Below are 7,460 nucleotides of genomic sequence, written 5' to 3' on the forward strand. Positions count from 1 at the left end.
GCCCGTGAGCCATGGCCGCTGAGCCTGCTCGTCCGGAGCCTGTGCTCCGCAACGGGAGAGGCCACAGCAGTGAGAGGCCCCCCTACCGCCAAAAAAAAAAAAAAAAAAAAAAAATAGAATTAAAGACTTCTCAATGCTGTAAAAAAAGAAAATGAATATAAGGGAAACAGAGAACAATATTACATGAGGCCTACTGCTTATTTACAGAAGCGGGAGAGCATGGGGTAGGAGTGGAATTTAAGGTTTTATTTTCACTTAGCATATTTTTAAAGTTCATTCATCGTGTAACATATATGAATAGTTTATTCCTTTTTATTGCTGCATAGTATTCTGTTGTATGGATATATCACATTTTGTTTATCCTTTAACTAATTGATGGGCATTGGATTTTTTTCTAGATTTGGGTTTTTTGATTGATACTGCTATAAGCACTTATATACAAATCTTTCTGTGGACATCTGTTTTCATTTCTCTAGGAGAAATACTGAGGAGTAGAATTGCAGGGTCCTATGATAAGTTTATGTTTAACCTTCTAAGAAACTGCCAAACAGTTTTCCGAAGTGTTTGTACCATTTTACATTCCCAACAGCAATATATGAATATTCTAGTTTCTTTACATCCTCATTAACACTTGATAATTTGTTTCTGCTTGATTATAGCCTTTCTAGTTGGTGTTTAGTGGTATCTCATTGTACTTTTAATTTGCATTTCCATAATGATTAATAATGTTAAGCATCTTTTCATGGACTTATAGCTATTCTTGTATCTTTGGTAAAATGTTTACTCACACCTTTTGATCATTTTTTCATTGGCTTGTTTATCTTCATATAATTGAGTTGTAAGTTTTTATATTCTGAGTATAAGTTCTTTACCAGATATGCTTTCAAATATATTTTTTCAGTCTGAGGCTTTTTATTTTCCCAATGGTGTCTTTTTCTTTTTTTTTTAACTTTTCACCACACGCAGCATGTGGGATCTTAGTTCCCTGGCCAGGGATCAAAACCACGCCCCGTGCAGTGGAAGTGTGGAGTCTTAACCACTGGACCACCAGGGAAGTCCCCTAATGGTGTCTTTTGAAGTGCAAAAGTTTTAAATTTTGATCAAGTCTCATTAATCTTTTTTTTTTGATGGATCATGTCTTTGCCTTACCCAAGGTCATGAAGATTTTCTCTTGTGCTTTCTTCTAGAAGTTTTATTGTCGCTGTAACATTCATGTTTGTGATCCATTTTAAGTTTAATTTTGTGAATGGTATGAGGTAAAAGTGTAAATTTATCTTTTTGGTTATCCAATTGTTTCAGCACCATTTGTTGAAAAGACTATCCTTTTCCAGTTGAATTGGCCTGGCACATTAATTGAAAAATCAATTCATCATACATATGAGGCTTTACTTCTTTTTATTCCTTTATTTTTCCAGCTTGTCTTCCTGTATCTAGCTTCTTTCACTTAATGTCCTCCAAGTTCATCCATGTTATTGCAAATGGCAGTGTTTTCTTCCCTCTCATAGCTGAATAATAGTTCATTGCATGTATATATCACATTCTTTTTAATCCATCCTCTGTCATTGGACATAGATTATTTCTGTATCTTGGATATTGTGAATAAGGCTACAGTGAAAATGGGAGTGCAGGTATCTCTTCAAGTCCTGGTTTCATTTCCTTTGGGTATGTACTTAGAAGTGGGATTGCTGTATCACATCGTAATTTTATTTTTAATTTTTTGAGGAACGTCCATACTGTTTTCCATAGTGGCTGCACCAATTTACATTCCCACCAAGAGTATACAAGGGTTTCCTTTTCTCCACATCCTCTCAAACACTTGTTGTCTCTTGGCTTTTGATAATCACTATCCTAATAGGAGTGAGGTGATATCTCATTGTAGTTCCCCCATCCCCAACTTTATTGAGATATAATTGACATGCAACATTGTTTATATTTAAAGTGTACCATATGATAATTTGATACATGTATATATTTCAAAATGTTTACCACAGTAAAGTTAGTTAACACATCCTTCACCTCACATAATTACCATTTTTTTGTTGTTATTTTGAGAATATTTTAAATCTATGCAACTTTAAAGCATACAATACAGTATTACTAACTATAGTCACCATGCTGTACATTAGATACCCAGAACTTAAGCCTCTTATCACTGAAAATTTGCACCTTTGACTGATATGTCTTCATTTCTCTCACCCCTGCAACCCCTGGTAACTACCATTCTGCTTCTGTGAGTTCAGGTTTTTAAATTCTACATATAAGTGAGATCATACAGTATGTGCCTTTGGCTTATCTCACTCAGCATAATGCCCTCAAGGTCCATCCATGTTGTGGCAAATGGCAGGGTTTCCTTCTTTTTAATGACTGAATAATATTCCTCTCTGTGTGTGTCTCTTTATTTTCTTTATTCGTTCATCTGTCAATAGACACTTAGGTTTTTTCCATGTCTTGGCTATTGTGAATAATGCTGCAATGAACATGAGTGCAGATATCTCTTCGAGATACTGATTTCATCTCTTTTGGATATATACCCAGAAATGAGAGTTTTGAATCACATTGTAGTTCTTTTTAAAAAAATTTTGAGGAATATTTATACTGTTTCCACAGTGGCTGCACCAATTTACTTTTACACCAGCAGTGCACAAGGGTTCCCTTTTCTCCACATTCTCATCTGCATTTGTTCTCTCTCTCTTTTTTTTTTTGATAGCCATTCTAACAGATGTGAGGCGGTATCTCATTGTGGTTTTAACTTGCCTTTTCCTGGTGATTAGTGATGTTGAGCACCTTTTTGTGTACTTGTTGGCCATTTGTATGTCTTCTTTGGAAGAAAGTTTATTGAAGTCCTCTGTCCATTTTTTAATCAAATTATTTGCTTTCTGCTATTGAGTTCTATATGTATTTACCCCCTATGAATATTAATCCCTTATGAGATATATGGTTTGCAGACATTTTCTCCCATCCTGTAGCTTGCCTTTTCATTTTTGTTGACTGTTTCTTTTGCAGAAGCTTTTAAGTTTGATGTATGTAGTCCCACTTGTTGATTTTTGCTTTAGTTGCTTGTGAGTTTGGTGTCATATCCAAAAAAATAAAAATAATGGCCAAGGTTGATGTCAAATATCTTTTCCCCTGTGTTTAATTCTAGGAATTTTACAGTTTCAAGTCTACTGTCCTTCCATTTCAACTTGAAGGACTTATTTGAACATTACTTGCAGGGCAGATCTAGTGGTAATGAACTCCCTCAGCTTTTTGTCTTTCTCCCTTTTTTTTTTTTTTTTTTTTGTGGTACGCGGGCCTCTCACTGCTATGGCCTCTCCCGTTGTGGAGCACAGGCTCCGGATGTGCAGGCCCAGCAGCCATGGCCCACGGGCCCAGCCGCTCCGTGGCACGCGGGATCCTCCCGGGCTGGGGCACGAACCCGCGCCCCCTGCATCGGCAGGCGGACTCGTAACCACTGCGCCACCAGGGAAGCCCCTCTCCCTTATTTTTGAAGGACAGTTTTACCAGATATAAAGTTCTCAGTTGACAAGTTTCTTTTCTTCAGCACTTTAAATGTATCATTCCATTGCCTCCTGGGATCCCTTACACATGATGAGTAACTTTTGCTGCTTTCAAGATTCTCTTTTTGCGTTTGGTTTTTTCATTATATGTCTTGGCATGGGTCTCTTTAGATTTATCCTACTTGGAATTTGCTGCTTCTAGAATTTTGTTGTTGTTGTTGTTTGTTTTTTTTTTGCTTTAAATTGTTTTTAACATCTTTATTGGCGTATAATTGCTTGACAATGTTGTGTTAGTTTCTGCTGTATAACAAAGTGAATCAGCTATATGTATACATATATCCCCATATCCCCTCCCTTTTGCATCTCCCTCCCACCCTCCCTATCCCACCCCTCTAGGTGGTCACAAAGCACCGATGAGCTTCTGGAATTTGTAGAGCTTTGTCTTTCCTCAAATTTCAGAAGTATTCAGCCATCATTTCTTCAAATAATCTCTCTCATCTTCTGGGACTCCTATAATTGTATATATTGGTCCTTTTGATTGTGTCCTGTAAATCCCTCAGTTTCTCTTCACTTTTTGTCATTCTTTTGTTCTTCTTGATCCTCAGACTCAACAATTTCAAATGACCTGTCTTCAAGTTCACTGATTCTTCCTTCTGTCTTTTTGAGTTTGCTGTTGAACCCCTCCAGTGAATTTTTCAATTCAGTTATTGTATTGTCACCTCCAGAATTTTTTTTTTGGCTCCTTTCTACACTGTCTCTCTTTGTTGTTATTCTTATTTTGTTCATATATTATTTGGCTGATTTCCTTTAGTTCTTTGTCCAGGTTTTCCTTTAGCTTTTTTGCATGTTTAAGTAAGTTGTTTTAAAGATGTCTAGTGAGTCTGTTGCCTGTGTTTATTCAAGGATAGTTTTTGGAGATTTATTTTGTTCCTTTGAATAGACCCTTTTTCTTGTTTCTGTGTATGCCTTATGATCTTTTGTTGAAAATTCGGCATGTGAGAAAACAGCCACCTCCCCTTGTCTTTGCAGATTAGCATGCAATACCTTCAGTAATTGGCAGGGTATATTCTCAGCCTTGGGATGAAGCTAACATCTTCTCAGGTTTCTTTTCCTGGGCATGAATCTTGCTTGTGCCATATGTGTGCATTCCCCTCCCTCCAATTTCCCTGGAATACATGGCTGCTGTTAAGTGTGTTATCTTCTCGGAGAATCTTACGACTGCTTCTCAGGGCCTTGCATGACCCAGGCATCCATGGGTCAGTGATCCCCTTGCCGTTTTCATGTGCTGTTGTGCTTTCCACTTCCTTCAGTGACTTCTGCCAATCTGAGATCTGAGCTATGCTGTTGTTCCCTGTTGGAACTCTGGAGTCAAGTGCAACAGAAATCAGTTCCTCGGGTATCCCACAGACTAGTCCTTCTGACCTGAGGGAGGGAACTGGGAATTGGGTTACTTCCTCTCAACCATGCCACACCTGGGAGAAAGTGGAGTGAGGGTGGGTAAAAAGGCCATAAAATTTCCTACCATTTGAATGTAGCTTTTTCTTGATAGAGCATTTGCTTGGTTGCAATCACTCTGTGAAAGCAATGTACCTTGTGTGAACTGGCTATCTACAGCTGAGGCAATCCCCAAATGGGTCTGACAGCTGGGTGCTGCCTACCAGCAACACTCCCAGCAGCTGGGATAATGATTCTTCATTCCTGAAGAAGGATCTAGGTGATGTGTCACAGCATCCACCTCAGACCTGAAGTCATGAAAAGCAGAGGAAGATTATGTGTAGATACAGGCCACATACACATAATGGCCATCCAGTGGCTCTAAAGGTGGCCAACAGGGTGTCAGAAATAGAGTAGAGTATCAGCTCTGACCTTGACCCCAGAAAATTCATGTGTACCCTGACATTTCATTATATGAGTTGTTTAATGTTCTTTGGCTAGAAAAGTTGATAAACTGGAGTACCAGGCACCATGAAATATGAGGGAGAAATGAGGACAGATTGTTTAAATATGAACACAGCATGGCCCAACCCAGATTTCCTTTATTCCACCCATGCAGACAGATGAAATTCTCTGGAGAAGTTGAAGAAGAGGGGATGTGACTTACAGTCACCAGCTGGGAATGATATGCTGGAAAGAAAACAGTCGACTTAGGTAAAGTCTAAATATTGAATGTGAAACCATTAGCCTCTTCATTTTCACAGAACTTCTGTTGCTGGGCTAATTTTTATCTCCTTCCTATCCCCTAAAGGCAGAAGATTGTAGAAACTGTCTCAGAGAAAAGATCTTCAAATACGGACACTTGGGAGAACCACAACTAAAAAGTGGCTCATTGCCTGATCACTTGACAAGTAGCAGTTCTCAAACTGTGGTTTGTGGACTTCCTGGGGGACCTAGGAGGGCCCTAGGATCCTTTCAAGGTGTCCAAAATATCAAAATTATTTTTATAATATTTCAGATGCTATTTGCCTCTTTAAATGTGTTAATCTTTGCAAAAGATGGTGCAAAAGCAATAAGTAAAACTATTGGCCCATTTAGCATGAATCAGGGCAGTGGCACCAGTGTACTAGTAGTCATTCTTTACTGACACACTCAAAGTTTTTTTTAAAAGTCAGTTTCACTTAAGATTCTCTTTCTTGAAGTAAAATTTATTAATTTTATGGAAATCTTCACCCTTTAGTAATGACTTTAATATTCTGTGTGACAAAATAGGAATATGCAAAAGCATTTGAGCAATTGTTTGAATTTGTGACCTGAAGTTGCTGCTTTTTTTCATGGGAAACCACTTTTCCTTGAAAGAACTACTGACAGATAAAATAAAAATATTCAGACCTGGGTATCGATAGACATTTTCTCAAAACAAATAAAATGAGCCAACCACTTATGACAGTATTTGTTACCAATGATAAAATTTAAGCTTTCAAGTGAATTTGTAATTTATAATTGTAAATGCCAGTGAGAGTTTGTCAGCTTCTCAATATTTAAAAATGTTTCTGATGAGATCAGTGGTGATATTAATAATATTTTTGATATTATATAATAGAATGTGTTAACATTTGAAAGACCTGCATATCTCAGTGAACCAGTATTTTCCAAGTGACCAATGCACAATGTAACATGCATAATCTATGAGTAAAAGATTTATTCATTATGCAAAAAATAGGCTAAGGGATTTTAATATAATGGTATGAGAATTTATTGATAGGTATTTAGATTGCACACCGCAACTAACCTTTAAGAAGACCAGTTGTTGAATTTTGGTGCAGTATCAAAGCAGCATATCCATAATTATCTAAAAGAACTATTAAAACGCAGCACCCCTATTCCAATGATGTGTTGACATGAGGCTGGATTTTCTTCATACACCTCAACCAGAAAAGTGCATCACCACAGACTGAATGAGGATGCAGATAGGAGAATCTACTTGTCTTCTAATAAGTCAGACATTAAAGAGATTTGCAAAAAATGTAAAACAATGCCACTCTTTTCCCCATTTCTGTTGTTTTGAAAAATAGTTATTTTTAATAAAATGTTATTTATCTTAAATGATAAAATGATTATTACTATTTTAAAATAAATATTTTGTTCTCAGTTTTAATTCCTAATATGGTAAATATTGATACATTTAACCCACCTAATAGAAGTCTGTTGGTGTCTTCAATATTTTTAAGTGTCTAAAGAAGTCCTGAAATGAAAACATTTAGGAACCACTGCTCTGGAGATTACAATATGCATCTGTAACTTATCGTTGTCTACCATTAAAATGTATTATACTACTGCATGGGCAGTGTAAGAACTTTACAACAGTGTACTTCCAATTTGCTACCCATACCTTGTGCTCTTGTTGAAGTATATCTTACTTTTCTATACACTAAAACCCCCACATTGTATTGTGATTTTTACTTTAAACAGTTGAGGCACCCATGGAAGTGTGCTGCTCAGAGCTCCCTTTAAGAAAAAAAACCTCAC

The 7,460-nt window shown here is 37.1% G+C and overlaps 1 long non-coding RNA gene across 3 annotated transcripts in view; it reads left to right on the plus strand.

Annotated features, from left to right (window-relative positions):
• Nucleotides 1-6,977, plus strand: part of LOC112062534 (uncharacterized) — a 30,483-nt gene extending 23,506 nt beyond the window's left edge. For all 3 annotated transcript variants that reach the window (XR_002890781.3, XR_003681308.2, XR_002890782.2), the window contains exons 2-3: nt 5,551-5,645; nt 5,743-6,977. This is a non-coding gene — a long non-coding RNA (uncharacterized lncRNA). The remainder of the gene's footprint in view (nt 1-5,550; nt 5,646-5,742) is intronic.
• Nucleotides 6,978-7,460: the final 483 nt, after the last annotated feature.

This window comes from Physeter macrocephalus, chromosome 9 (genome assembly GCF_002837175.3).
Source record: "Physeter macrocephalus isolate SW-GA chromosome 9, ASM283717v5, whole genome shotgun sequence".
NCBI lineage: Eukaryota > Metazoa > Chordata > Mammalia > Artiodactyla > Physeteridae > Physeter > Physeter macrocephalus.